At 48.7% G+C, this 15,069-nt stretch overlaps 1 protein-coding gene across 7 annotated transcripts in view; it reads left to right on the top strand.

Moving 5' to 3' along the window:
• Positions 1-15,069, top strand: part of DLGAP4 (DLG associated protein 4) — a 352,337-nt gene that overhangs the window by 59,549 nt on the left and 277,719 nt on the right. For all 7 annotated transcript variants that reach the window (XM_059733235.1, XM_019484656.2, XM_019484657.2 and 4 more), the window contains exon 2: positions 6,769-6,931. The gene's annotated coding sequence lies outside the window, so the exon portion shown is untranslated. The remainder of the gene's footprint in view (positions 1-6,768; positions 6,932-15,069) is intronic.

Genomic DNA, 15,069 nt, shown 5'->3' on the forward strand with positions numbered 1-15,069 from the left:
GGCCTGGCTCGGCTCCTCTCCCTGTCTGGTCTCAGGCCCTGCACCTCGCTGCCCTGGCCACACGCCTCCTGTGGTGCAGGGCTGCGCCCCTAAAAGAGCAGCAGGCATGGAGCACCATCCCCAGGGCAGCTCAGGGCAAACAGCCACCATTCCTTGGTGCCCTGCTTCCCTGCCCTGGATGCCTCTCCAGCCTGATGGGCGTGACCCAGCATGGCTGGGAACACCAGGGCTGCCTGGTGTGGCTACGAGCTCTCTGCTGTATTGGGTCATGCCTGCTGGGCTATGGAGGCTCGGGGGCAGGGAACAGCGGGGCTGTGCAGAGAAGGTACTCACCGCGCGCTGCCTCGGCAGCACGCCTGCTGCTCGTGCCCCTGCTTGCAGCGCGGGGTGAGCACCTTCTCCGCACGGCCCCTCTGTTCCCTGCCCCAGGTGCCTCCGCGGTCTGGCAAGCATGACTCGGTACAGCAGGGAGCTCGCAGCCTCTCTGTACAGCAGTTATTGTATTGTGTGATTACTGTTTGAATTTGTCATGGTTTGGGGGGGCAGTTGAGTGAGGCTGGTACATATCCCTATTAATTACATGTAATAATGGATTTGCTTTATGCAAATTCACTTTATGTGAAGTTTTTTTGGAACGCAACCGTCACATAGAGAGACCTGAGTGTACAGGCAGTTGTCCCCTGCAGTGGAAGGGATGCTGAAGCCAGACTGGGTAGTTAGTGCTGCAAACTTCCACTCGGTTCTACCTTCCTGTATGAGCCCTCTTGCTTTCCCACAGAGGTTTTATTGGAAACAAAAATTCCTGGAATTGTCTGAAATGTCTCACAAGAAATGGTTAACTCTTGTGTGAAGTTACAAGTGGAAAACTGAGGGAGTGGGAGAGAGCCTGGGATGCTGGTCACTGTTGTTCTTGATGGCAAAGAGAAGCAGAAAAGGGGAGGAGGGGTTAAAAACATAGGACTCTGTCAATGCAAGCTTTAGCTGTTTTAAAAAAATACCTCAGAATTAAACACATGATTCTCCCTCTCGAAATGGAAACTGCTCTGAAACTTCACAGTCTTTCATGCAATTATCTTTTCACTTCCTTGACCAGCTTGGCTGTGAAGGCACAGCCCCTCCCTTCCTGGGAGGGGCTGTGTGATCTCTGACAAGAGAGGAGTTTGGTCCTTGTCTTCTGTTTTTATAAAGTCTGCTGATTTCTTTCCAAACGTTGTCTTTTCTTTGCCAAGAAATCTGTCTGATTAGCACCAATTAACAAAGCAAACCACAGTAATGACCTTTAAAGTATGTTCTGTGTGGACTTTGAATGTTAGAGGAGACTGAACCAGCTGTTCTGGGATTGCTGTGGCTGGGAATACAGAGGTGTGGTGAGTGGTTCCAGGGGGTTACATTTGGCAGCAGTACCTCCCCCTGACATAGTTCTCCATTTATTGAGTTCATCCATTCTTCCTCTGGTTCTCTCCTTGTATAATATGGCTGGTGTCCAGAGGGGCCAACCTGCGGTTCTCAGCCAACCACGTTGCTAAAATGAACTTAATTCCTAGAGGCTATCAGTGCAGTCCCCAAGGTGGTTTCTGGCAGCAAATTCTTGTGCAGCATAATTTTGCCTGTAGCACTGCAGCAGGTTCAGAAGACTTGCACTTTTTCTTACTCTTAGACTCAGCCTCTTGTTTGATCTTGGTCCTTCCTGCCTTACTACCACTGGGAGTGTCTAGCAAAAAGATTCATAGATTCATAGATGTTGGGGTCAGAAGGGACCTCAATAGATCATTGAGTCCGACCCCCTGCATAGGCAGGAAAGAGTGCTGGGTTCAGATGACCCCAGCCAGATGCCCATCTAACCTCCTCTTGAAGACCCCTAGGGTAGGGGAGAGCACCACCTCCCTTGGGAGCCCATTCCAGATTTTGGCCACTCTAACTGTGAAGAAGTTCCTCCAAATGTCCAGTCTAAATCTGCTCTCTGCTAGCTTATGACTATTATTTCTTGTGACCCCCGGAGGCGCCTTGGTGAGTAGAGCCTCACCAATTCCCTTCTGCGCCCCCATGATGAATTTATAGGCAGCCAAAAGGTCACCTCTCAACCTTCTCTTGCAGAAGCTGAAGAGGTCCAGATGCCCTAGTCTCTCCTCGTAGGGCTTGGCCTGCAAGTCCTTAACCATACAAGTGGCCCTTCTCTGGACCCTCTCCAGGTTATCCACATCACTCTTGAAGTGTGGCGCCCAAAACTGCACGCAGTATTCCAACTGTGGTCTGACCAGAGCCCGATAGAGGGGCAGCATCACCTCCTTGGCTCTATTTGTCATGCACCTGTTGATGCGTGATAAAGTACAGCTAGCTTTTTTGATGACTTCATCACACTGACGACTCATATTCATCTTGTAGTCCACTAGGACTCCAAGATCCCTTTCTGCTTCCATGCTACCAAGCAGGTCATTTCCTAGTAGGTGTGCTGGACATTTTTCCTCCCTAGGTGCAGCACTTTGCATTTCTCCTTGTTGAATTGCATTCTGTTGTTTTCTGCCCATTTGTCCAACCTGTCCAGGTCTGCCTGTAGTTGTTCCCTGCCCTCCGGTGTATCCACTTCTCCCCACAGTTTTGCAGCATCTGCAAACTTGGACAGAGTACACTTCACTCCCTCATCCAAGTCACTGATGAAGACATTGAAGAGTATCAGTCTGAGGACCGAGCCCTGCGGGACCCCACTGCCCACGTCCTTTCAGGTCGAAACCGACCCATCCACTACAACTCTCTGGGTTTGACCCTCTAGCCAATTTGCCATGTACCGGACTGTGTAATCATTCAAGTCACAGCCTCTTAACTTGTTCACCAGTATGCAGTGGAATACCGTATTGAAGGTGAACTCGGGTTCCACTTTCTTATCCATCATCAGCAACTCTCTTCATCAGCTTCTTAAGCTTCACCTTTCTAATCCAGCTGTCTGTGCTTTACAAATACAGTTTCCTCAATTACTTGCACAAATTACTTGCAGGGCCTTCTATTCATGTCTGAAGTGTGATACAAAGATAGAACTGAATATACAGCTTCAGTCTGGTGCGTGCACCTAATAGCACAGTTCAAAGGAGCATTCACTCACCACCTTCTCCTCAGGAGAGGAGGGTGCAAGGGTGTGTGTATACGTTGGGTATTTTGCCCTACCACTTGCAGTGTTTGCCCCCTTGTCCTCTGGCACATGTCAAATAGATCATGTCCATGCGAGTCTTGGTCACATCCTTGTTGCTTCTGTGCAGGGCATACTGGGTAAGTCCCAGATGGACTTCCATTGCTCCTCTGCTACAATCTGGCTTTCACCTCTTCTTGACTATTAGTCCAAGATTGGCATCTACCTATGTCTTCTGGGACCTCTGTAGTCCCCAGTGGGCTGATGTGAAGGAACCACTTTATTGAGGCTATGAAAAAGGATGGTGGGGAAGGATCAGTTTTGCAGCAGAAAGTCTTCAACATGCCAACTTAAAATGGAAATGAAGAATCTAGCTCTGTTCCCACTGAGGTGGCTGCCAAAAATCTCCCTTGGCTTCCATGGAATCCAACCAGACGTCTGGCACGGATGTTGTTTTTAGAGGGCTAGCCCTGACCTGAGTGGTTTAGGTTCATGTAGGTCAGTCTGCTCCTTGAGGTCCAGGGTCCAGTTGTGCCTACTGCTAGGACCCTCATCTCAAGGAAAATCAGGGTGCTTAGCTCCCTGCTTTTTGGTATCAAACCTGAAGAGAAGAGGTGAACAAGGCAGTGTGAGCAGGGGGTCCTGTTCTCACTGATGGTGTTGGAAGCCTGTCACCAACTTTAATAGGAGTGAATGGGCTGTTGGTGAGAAATCTGAGATGCAAAGCTACTTCAGGGCAAGGGGGACTAGCTAGTGTGGAAGCAGGAGGTAGTGAGCATGGAAAGGCATCAGAGCCCTGGAATAAATCAGGGGATCATAGATGCTGTAGGTTCAGAACCTGTGCTCCCAGTGCTTGGTTCCCTGTCTCTTCTAGGGCTTAAGCTTATTGACATGAACCTTGATGGAAGTGCTGAGGATGTGCAGAATGAATACTAGGGAGCTAGTGTCCTGTCTACCCAGTCTGCAGTTCCAGCACCTTCCTCACATGCTGCTTCAGAGGGTCTCCGTTAGAAGGATGGGTATGTGGGGCAGGAGTAGGTTACCTTTGCTATAATATGTCCATGCTCTTCCATATGAGAATGCAAGTCTTTCATAGCCACTTCTCCTGCACCATTCCCAACTGTTGTTTTATCTTGAAGACTCACCACAGATTATATCCCATCAGGTTAGTTCCCCATTTAGACTATTTAAATACAGTGTGGCCTTTCTAATCCAATTGGTATAAGATGCTCTTTACATACAAAAGATGCAATACATACATGCAAATGTCACGCATATCAGGGGCTGGGACACCTGGTAGAAGCAGCCTGGGCCAATGGCTTCTGTGTTTCCATTGTCCTCCCCCTGTTTCCTGTGGTGGTGACATGGTTCAGATCCCTCCCACTTCTTGTCATCCATAATCTCTCCACTCTAATTATCAGGAGCATCTGTACAGTGTCATTAATATGCCTTGTGCTTTACAGGCAAAGGGGGCAGTTTCAACCTAAGTGCAAGTGGGGGCAACACAATTGAACCAAAGCTGGGCTTGGCCTGTGACCCTGCCCCAGGGAGTCTGAGCAGAATGAATTAGTATGTGTTCACCTGACTGGAGCCTGTTAGATTTTCTGGAGTTCCTGGCTAAGCTGGTCTGTTGTGTATGATGGGCCTAGGACATGGAGATGTGGGGCTGATGGAATCGGAAGCACACTGCCCATCTAGACAGTTTTTGTGGGCAAGGACTGTCTATCACTGTGCAGGTACTTTGTCCAGCACAATAGACAGTGCTGAATTACACCGCACTCCAAACAATGTGTAGTAACGATGGGTCAGCTCTCTTATGATGGGAGAGGAGAGAGAATGTGTTGGGTGCAGTGGAGAAGTTACGGTTTGCCCATGGGGGATAGAACAGCTCTTCCTGTGCTTTGTCCTCTTTCAAATGTACCATGTCCTTTTTTCCTGATGACTTGGGCAGGTCTTTTGCTCTGCTTATGCGCTGGGGAGCTTAGAATACCTCCTTGCTGCATGTGTTGCTGTGCTGTTCAGATCTTCCTGCAGATGATCTCAGAGCAGTTAATAAAATGCAGAATTTGGACTGGGTGAGGAGTTGGTCTTCAAGATGGGAAGCCAGGGAGCTGCTACGTTAATTGGCACTTCTGGGAAGAGAGGATCTCCCCCTGCCTGCTATCTGGGCATCAAAGTAGTTGATAAAGAATTCATGTTGAAAGGGGGAGGGGATGGAGGGATGCAGCACTTCCCATTGCACTGCTGGTACAGTAATAAAAGAAGAAGTAAACCAGAACTAATCCCTCCCCTCCTCCCCAAGGGATGCAACCAGTATGCTAGCCATGTGCCCACTGGCAGCAGGTGCCTGAGACAGCCTATGTAGAGTATAGTCTGTGGACAAAGGCAACCAGAGATGCAGTGGGGACTTTGACCCAGTGTGGAGCAGTGAGGTGTATGGGAGATGTTGAAAACATGAATATGCCCCTTTGTAAGGGGTAAGGAGAGTTCTGAGGTTCAGGGGTTTGGAGATAGGGGAGTGTCCCCTTGGGGTCCCCCTCCCTGAGTGCTCTTTACCCTACTCTGGGAGGAGGCCAAGAGGCCCACAGTTCCATTCTGTGTGACCCAGAGGGTGCCCTGGCTGGTGAAAGGGGCAGTGATGGCTCCTCCCCATGTGGGACATAGGCAAACCTTCAACACTGATAAGTGCAGGGTAATGCACCTGGGGAGGAAGAACTGGCGGCACACCTACAGGCTGGGAAACTCCCTTCTCGCCAGTGTTGAGACAGAAAAGGGTCTTGGAGTCATCATTGATGCCACAATGAACATGGGCCGACAGTGTGGGGACGCAGTCAGGAAGGCCAACCATACTTTGTCATGCATCCACAGATGCATCTTGAGCAGGTCCAAGGAGGTGATCCTTCCCCTCTATGCGACACTGGTCAGGCCACAGCTGGAGTACTGTGTCCAGCTCTAGGCGCCGCACTTCAGGAGGGATGTGGCCAATATGGAGAGGGTCCAAAGGAGGGCCACCCGCATGATCAGGGGTCAGCAGGGCAGGCCCTACGAGGAGAGGCTGAGGGACCTGAACCTGTTCAGCCTCCATAAGAGAAGGCTGAGAGGGGATATAGTGGCAGTCTACAAACTGGTCAGGGGGGACTAGCAGGCATTGGGAGAGTCCCTGTTCCCCCGAGCACTCCCGGGAGTTACAAGAAACAACGGACACAAGCTAGCAGAGGGTAGTTTCAGGCTAGACGTTAGGAAGCGCTATTTCATGGTCAGGGAGCCTAGGACCCAGAACCAACTTCCAAAAGAAGTGGTGCTGGCTCCTACCCTGGGGGTCTTTAAAAGGAGGCTGGATGAACATCTGGCCAGGGTTGTTTGACCCCAGTACTCTTTCCTGCCACGGCAGGGGGTTGGACTAGATGGTCTCCTCAGGTCCCTTCCAACTCTACCAACTATGAAACCTGTGGGGAGAGATGTCTCTCAGATGGGACAGAAGGAGCTCTGGTGATGGGAACCTCAGAGATGCTCCCCTTACCTTTGTGGGGCACGGAGATAGCCCCTCCTGTGTGAATGGAGAGGGCTGAGAGGTGATGGGTCCATCTACAGCTCCTAGCCTAGGTTTGTTTTATTTCCATCCTAATTCTTTTCTGTATTCTCCTCTGCAGACCAAGCGGACCCATTGGCTCTATTGTTTGGCAGTGGAGACCCCCTTCCACCCTCATTGGAGACCATTCATGCAGTGAGTGTGCAGACAAGTATCACCCTTTGGGTTGTGAATGACAGCAGGATCCTGGCAGGAAAGGACCCGCACAGAGGATCGTTCAGACCGTGAGTGTGCTTGAGACTTTTCTAGCCTGGAGCACAGGAGCATGCGGCCAGCTGTGGAGCTTCGCTCTGGCTTGTATTTTTGGAGAGGGCAGTCGAGACCATCTTAGAAAAACAGGGGGGTTCCAGGCATGGTTGATGAACTCAGACTGGTGGGGCAGTAGAGCATCCCACGGGAGTGTGGGGAGGGGGTGGGGGTTTGCAGCTGGCCAGGCACTCTGGCTGATAGCAGGGAGGCTGCAAACCCCCCCTTCTCCCTTGCTGCCAGCCGGCTTCAGCCCTTCTTCCCCCACCACTGCATCTGTGGGATGCTCCACCGCCCCACCAGTCTGAGTTCACCAGCCACGCCTGGGGGTTCCAACACTAGCATGTCTTCTCCTTGGGAAAGAGGACAAGGGGCTGCTGTTACAGGAAAAATTCTCCCTCCTCACTGGAAAAGAGCTGAGCGAAAACCCTTTGCCCTGAAAGCATGGATGCCTGTTTCTCAGCCCATCCCATCCCATCCCTGTGTGCCATTCTTATGCTACATCCTGTTGTTGTCAGTGTAGCATAGAGAGGTGTGTATCCTTTGGCATAGCTGAGGGATGTTGCCTGGGTCTCACCAGCAGACAGGAACACTTAGTTACATTGCAGGGAAATGTCAGTTGATGGGCTGCTCTGTAAGCAAGCCAGGCATGAGGAATCTGCCAAGAATACCTATTGCATTGGCAAGGTTGGATGGATCAGGGAGGAGGAGCCTGTGTGGACAGCCAGGGTAATGAGATTGTGTTGCTAGATCTTTTGTCCCTATTCCTGGCAAGTCTGGGCGCCAGGAAGCTCCTGCCTCATATGTGGAAGGATCTGCCTGAAAATATGAATGGAACCCTGGAAGCTGGCTGTAATGTTAGATAAGGGAGTTGTCTGCTCAGTGCACTATGGCTAATGGTTGCACAGCAGGGTACATGGCTTGGTTGAATAAATGAGAAGCCTACTGGCTCTAGTGGGATGAGACTGAGGTAGCCGCCTGGCTAAGCATGGGAATGAACAAGAGCAGATTGGTAAGGCGTGCTGGTGGTAGAGCTCAGCTGTCCTGAGGGATGGCCCTCAGCTTTCTGTATGACAGAGTTGCTTAAGGACCCCTGCTTGGCAGGATGGTTACACAGATTGCTTAGTGTCCCTTGTCTGGCTCTTCTACTCCCTTTGGGGAGGCTGGAAGCTTGCTGCCCTGACCTCAAGCAGTTCAGCAAGTGGCCAGGAGCATGCATTGAGGTGGCATGCCTGGCTGATCCACTGAATGTCTGTGGTGAGCCCAGGCAGTGTGTGCATTGGGAGGGGTGGGATGTATTGGCTTCTCTTTGGCAGGACTGCTCTTGCTGGAAGGGAGTGGGTTGAGGGGGAAAGGGTGGGGCACATCTCAGAGATGGGGCATCATGATCACTTGGTTCTTCCCATGTTTCTTGGTGCCAAGAGGGCCTCGGCAGTGTGGAAAGTTCTCGTTACGGAAAAAGCCAAGAGCCATTGTGATAGATCTGGTTGGCCCCATGAACCATTGAGACAATATAGCCTGTGCTTATAGTTTATACCTGGCTGCCGTCCCTTAGTGACTTAGTTGGTGCCTGTACATGTGAGATTGCAGGTCACAGGAGCCTGCAGCAGGGTGACTACTAAAGGCTACCTACGTGGGCTTTCCATTGTCACAGCCAGCTCAGCCTTAGTGCTTATTTGTATTCGTTGCTGAAGGATCAATGCAGCAATTCCTGTAATGTGGAACACAGCCTGGAGACCCATACAAGGAATATCAGTAACAACAAATTAGGCCCTGATGCCTCTGAGATTCATGGAGAGGTGCCTTATTACATTGAGATCAATAAGCCTTCAAGATTGTGAGCCAGGTGCAGAGCTATTGTGTGTCACTGAGGGACAATGGAAGAAATTGAAGGGGAAAAAATGAAATCCTCCCCCTGGCCTTTAAAATCCAGGCCCTCCCTGCCATGCCTGGAAAGGCAGAACCACCCCACATCCAGCAATCCTGCTGATTTACAAGTCTGCAGAAGTCCTGAGCTAGGCCTCCAAAACAGTAAGACTGGCTTGAAATGTGTGAGTTTGAAAAAAAAAATGCATTTTGTGTCTTTATTTGCCTTGGATTTTCCAGTTTTTAGAATGGACTTGTGTCCAGCTTTCAGGCTGTATTTTTAGCTGCATCTTTGCTAGTAAGAACACTAAAGCATTTTAGCCCCTCCTATATTGTTTAAAATGACTGCATGTGTGTGTGCTTATGTGTACTGTAAGACAAGTCAAAGATGAATGTGCAGCGTTTTCTTATCTTGCCAACTATACCGCAGACGGTGCGAGAGACTTCCAGAAGGGTCATTGATGTTGCTGAGGGGGAAGTGTTCTTCAGGTGCAGGGTGCTGGCCTGTAAAACTCTAATTATTACAAGAGCAGCTTCAGGAAAAAAAACTGGTTGGGAGGATGCCTAATATCTCCCTTGCTTTCAGGTCTCTTTCTTGCCTATTTTCTGCTTCAAACTGGTGGTTTTGAGCTATAGTGAATGAAATGTGCATCTCCAACTGAAAATCCCTTCTGTCATAAACAAAGGAGAAAGATCTTGTTTTTTTTTCTTCTCGTGCTGTTAGAGACCACAGCATGCCTGTCTCAGTAGCTGTTCTGATTTGGAGGATAGGCTCTGAGTGGTCTCTATACAGGTGTGGGGCCACATGCACAACAAGGGGAAAGAGCACTCTCCACTGAATAACTGTGGAATTGTAGTGTCATGCGCCAATTGTCTTCTGCGTTACTGGTGTTTGAGAGGATGTGAAGACAGGAGCGAGTACAAAACACTATGCAGGGCAGAATTTGGGCTATGCAACCAGATCCTCTTCTAGGGTTTTCAGTTCTACTCAGTAGCTTGAAATTTAGTTCTCTTTCTGGATTTATGGTTGGGGTAAGATGCAAGTACTTCAGGGCTGGGCAGGGTCTTTGCATACTGTCTTTATTAATAGTGTCAGTGCTCAGGTTAATAACTAGACAGTGGCTAGCAAGGGCCTAGGATAATTTTCTGAAGTGTCTACTTGCTGGCAGTCTTCATCTCTCCAGCCCCCTGCCCTGTACTCCAGTAATCACACTTACATCTTTTCCCTTAATTGCCGTTGCTTGATTTATCTCTCTTTCTGTTTTCCTTTTATTTATTTTTTTATTTAGGTGACATGGTTGGTTCTCAGCATTTAATTATCCTCTTGGGAGGTGTTTCATTTATTCATTAATATGGGAATTGCAGCCATCACTTTTTTTGTTTTATTTCGCTTTTTTTTTTCTATTTAAAAAATGTAAACAAACAAATTGGTGTGAGACTGAAACCCCACCCCCAGTCTCAGCCTCACCGCTAACTCCTCTGGCTGCCTGCCTTGTGCTGCTTGGCAATTGTCTTGATGGTGGAGATGGTAGGTGGCGATTTTTTTCCTGGCAGGCCAAGGCTCCTTGGAACTAGGAAGGTGAATCATGTCACTGGTCCAAACCAAGTTCTCATGCTGCTGACTTGGGGAGCTACATGGAGACACTGAAACACGTGCCAAGTGTTCTGGCACCAGACTGTCTGGCTCATGAGTGAACCCAAGCTGCTGGCTGGTTCTTGCAGACAGAGTCAGTCTCTATGAAGCCGTGTCTCTTCCATCCTGCTGTGCTATAGGCCTGTTGCTTGCCCAGTGCGATGGCACGTAGCTGATGAGGAAAACAGGTATAAAGCCATGCTTCTGGTCACCTTATGTTGTGTGACTTGCAAGGCGTTATAGCGTGTGTGAGAGGGGGAGGGCAGAGAAAGGGAAAGTAATTAGGAAAAGGGGCTGAGGGATGAAGCATGAGGATCTTGGCATCATTGACTACAGTAGTATCCCTTCGCATACAGGTGAGAGGAAAGCCAGACCTCAGAGGAGAACAAAGAAAACCCTTGGCAGATCTGATTCAAGAAAAATAAAAGTCTTAAGCTTCACAACTTGGGCTTAGAGGCAGAAGCAAAGGTTACAGGCCTTGATTCTGAGCCCTCTAACACACCCACCTGGACCTCCCGTTGGAATCAGTAGCCCCATGTCTGTTGCTAAGAAATGTGCTTCTCCACAACTGCTTTTCTGTATGTGAAGAGCACAGTGACTGGCAGAGAAACTCACATACATGAAATGAGTTGGCCGCTCACATGCCACACAGGTATGGTGCTAATACTGCGGATGATTTGGGAGAGTGGCAGCTTTTCAGTCAGTCCTGGGATGTGCCAACCAGGAGGGACTTCCTTTTCCTCGCCTGTTTTTTCATTGGTTCACTGTATGAATCAATGCCTCTTCTATCCTGCTGTGCTTTCCTGTGTTGTGCTCTGTTCCTTCCAAGATCTAAAGCGTGAAAATGTTTGCCTAGGAATGTAGGTATATACTGCAGTGTGAGACTGAAGAGAAGAGTGCAGGGAAAATCCCATGAGAGTGGGATGTGGTCTTTCAGGTCCTCTGGGTGTGGGAATAGCTGTAGGTGATGGTGAGGTGTGATACAATGGTCCCCTCTTCTGTCCTAAACTCAGGGCTTCATTATACTTGAATGGATGGAGTTACATTTTTCTCTCTCTAAACTCATTGCACTTGATCCTGGGTTACAGCAAACCCCTCTTCTGCTGCTCTGGCAGTTGCAAGAACCTTAGAACAGAAAGAGCTGCTTTCCTTCTATGACCTTTTCTGCAGCCAGTGCTCTCGACCCATGTGGTGGATTGAGGACATGTAGGGCAAAGAGATCAGGCTCTTAAAGAACAGGGACATCATGCTCAGTGTTTGAAGCCAAATAACTCTATTGGCCATATCCAGCCAGATTGGAGGGCTCTGTAGAATTGGCTAATGCATTAGAGCCCTGCTGAAGCCAGGATGGATGTTCTAGGGGCTGTCCTTACTGTGGTGGTCCCCAATCCCCCAGGTTGCAGTGGGATGTCTCCCCTGGACACCCCCAACCTATTGTCTGCTACCTTCCCACAAAACACTAAGTCAATAGCCCTCCTGACTTACCCATTGCCTTCCTCCACTTCCCAGCTCTAATCAGCGCCTCCCTGTTCAATACCTTCTGGTCATGGCATTGTGGTTCCACACTGTGCAGACGGGTGCCTTGTTCCCAGCAGGAACAAAACAAGTATTTTTCTAGGAGTCCTTAAATATGATCATTCAGCAGGGATCATGGACAGCCTGGGCGGTCTGTTCTGTCAGGGAGCAAGTTCTGTGCCAGAAAGGGGTTTTCGAATGCTATCCCCCTGTCATTGCAGCACATCCTCCCCACTTCCAGCCCTAATGTCTATGAAATTCCCCCCCCCCTCCCCAAATTTCTGTGCCTAACCCATGCCAGTCACAACATTTGCAAGCCAGGCTCTGCTCCACTGGTGCTGGCTGCCTGGAAGAAGAGGAGCAGAAAAGCAATGCTGACATCTTTTCTCTACATTGGGTACTTTGGCATCACACAGTCTATTTGTATGCAGCAGTAGATGCCACCAGGTCAGCATGAGAGAGGCCAGCATGGTCCAAGGCAAAATCAAGCCAGGCCAAATGGGTGGATGTGTCTAACTCATGGAGCCCTCTGTCCCCATTCACTCCACATTGTCTTAGGATGCTGCTGGTACACTCAAGCAGTGCGATGGGAACAAAATGCTGGATTGGGCAGACAAAGCCTATGGCCAAAAGTCCATTGGCACCTAGAAGAGAGAGCCAGGGCAATGTTCCTGCCTGTGGTGGCACCACTTCTCTGTGGTGACTGGTGGCACCACTTCTCTGCGGTGACCTGGGTCTACCATATAGGAAGAACCCAGAGCTCATCAGAGCGTGCATGGTGGGTGTGCTTTGCCTGTGGAATGCCCCAGGTTGTCCTGATATAGTACAAGTCTCTTGCAGGGGCCCTTACCTTTCAATGGGGTATCCTCCTTGCTCAGTATCCTCCTCTCCTGGTTGTAGCACTCCCACCCTTGTATGTAGGCTGAAGACAGCTATTTAGTGGGGGTGCAGATAACTGGCATTGGCCTTTCCCTCAGGAATGCTTAGCCAAATTCTGTCCTTACATATGGTGCCTCAGTGGGAGCTGCTAAGTGCTTAGCATTTGACAGTCAGGCCAAGTATTAGGAAAAACTTTCTCACCAGAAGGGTAGTAAAGCACTGAAACAGGTTACCCAAAGAAGCTGTGGAATCTCTATCCTTGGAGGTTTTTAAGACCGGGCTAGAGAAAGCCCTGGCTGGGATAATCTAGTTGGGTATGATCCTGCTTTGAGCAGTGGGTTGGAGTAGATGACCTCCTGAAGTCCCTTCCAACCCTAATTTTTATGATTCCATAAGTATTTAGATGCCCAAGGGTAAGGACTTAAGAGCCTAAGCTTTGTCCATCATTTTTTAAGACATCAGCTTGGGGTTATTAAAATAACATGTTTGTCCTTTATAGGAGGAACTGTAGCCTGGTTAGGGCTATGGCTGCTTTGTGCCTCAGCTTTTGCTTCCCTTCCAAAAAATTGCAAAGCAGGGGGACTGCTGAATCAAGGCCTGTTTCCCCCCTCTGCTCTGCAGAATCTAACAATGCCACAGTCCCACTCTGCACCTGAGCCTCCCTGTGCAGGGAGTTTGGAATCGAAACAAGAATTGCGACCCTGCTGCGAGCAATGTGTCTGTGGTCGCATAATGGCAGTTCTCTTGGTCTATCGATTGCGAGAAACCAATGACTTAAATTAATTGGAAGGAGAAAGGACGATGGCAATCGTGAAGTAATAGAAATCTCCATCCATCTGCAGTCCCTGTGTTTGTGCCCGGAAGCCTCTGGGACAGTTGCTATCTATTCCGGATAATTGCATAAGCTGCTCTCGGTTATTAGTTTGGCTCTAGAGGTAAATAAGGAGAGACTCGTCCAAACTGAAATAGGAACAGAGAGAAAGAAGGGACTCATTTGCTGTGACTTTGCAAAGATTCACTGATATGCCTTGGAATTGCCAGAGGAGGAAGCAGCTGACTAGTGTGAGAGGAGCAGAGAAGCTTTAGTTAAAAAAATTAGACAAACCAGGCTGATTTGAGACCCTAAATCTCTCGAAAGAGACAGGTGAGGACTTAAACCTGACAAATGCAGTTCTTTAATTTCTCCAAGACAGGGGCTTGATTTGAGCTTTTTGTGTTGTTTCTGATTGGCATGTCCTTGAGGAGCAATTTTGTAATGCTTTATAAGTAACGTTACCTATTATGACCTGAGCAGTTAGCCAAATTCAGGTTCTAGCCAGTAGTTTCAATTAGGAGGAAAAACTGGAATTGGAATAGACTATTTCCTTGATGCCTCCATGTGTATGTATGAACAATGCACTTTGTCCTCTTTTCTCAAGGCATGAGGAATCAAACAACGGGATTTTTATATGCGTTATAATTTTTTGGTCACAATTCCAAGCCTTTTTCCACCTAGTTCTCAACCCCAAACAGCACTCTCTAGACCTTTTTTCAGGGTTGTGTTCTCAGTGACCAACAAATCTTGTGTTTGCTATGACCTTGGCTTTTTGCTGTTTCTTCTTCTTCTTGGACATGGCTATATGTCTCCATCAAACAATATGCAGCCAGTCCGCATGACCACCACCTGTACTTTTGTTGAGGACAGTGTTCCAGTGTTTTAGGTGGAGGCTGTTATTTTTTTTAAAAGAGCTTAATTTTGTTCCTTAACCTGGCTGATCCCTTCACTGGTTTCAGTGTCATTTTAACCAAATCTGGAACTAGCATTTATATAGAGCTGAAAGTATACCATGTGCTTCAAAAAATACGGAAGGGAACATTTCTTCTCCAAAGAGCAGCTGTTCAGAAAAATGTATGAGCACAGGAGAGGGAGTGGTGTCAAAAGTACAGGAGCTGATGGGTGAAGTTTAGCACATGACTTGGTGGTTCCATTCATTTGCTATTTCCTTTTAAAGGGCTAAATATGTGGGGCATGATTCTCTTCTCATACTGGTAGAAATCAGGAGTAAATGGAGTCCGACTTCATTCTCAGAGGAATAGGGATTAGAGGCCCTGGCTGAGATCCATTGTGCAAGGGCACTGTACAGACCTGAGGTCAGTCCTTGTCCAAAGCTCAGACATCTGACACTTGCAGGGAGTGGGAGGGGAAATCAGAGGCAACCAAGAAGCCAGCAGATGACCCAGAAG

The sequence above is a fragment of the Alligator mississippiensis genome, chromosome 9, assembly GCF_030867095.1.
Source record: "Alligator mississippiensis isolate rAllMis1 chromosome 9, rAllMis1, whole genome shotgun sequence".
NCBI classification, from domain to species: Eukaryota; Metazoa; Chordata; order Crocodylia; family Alligatoridae; genus Alligator; species Alligator mississippiensis.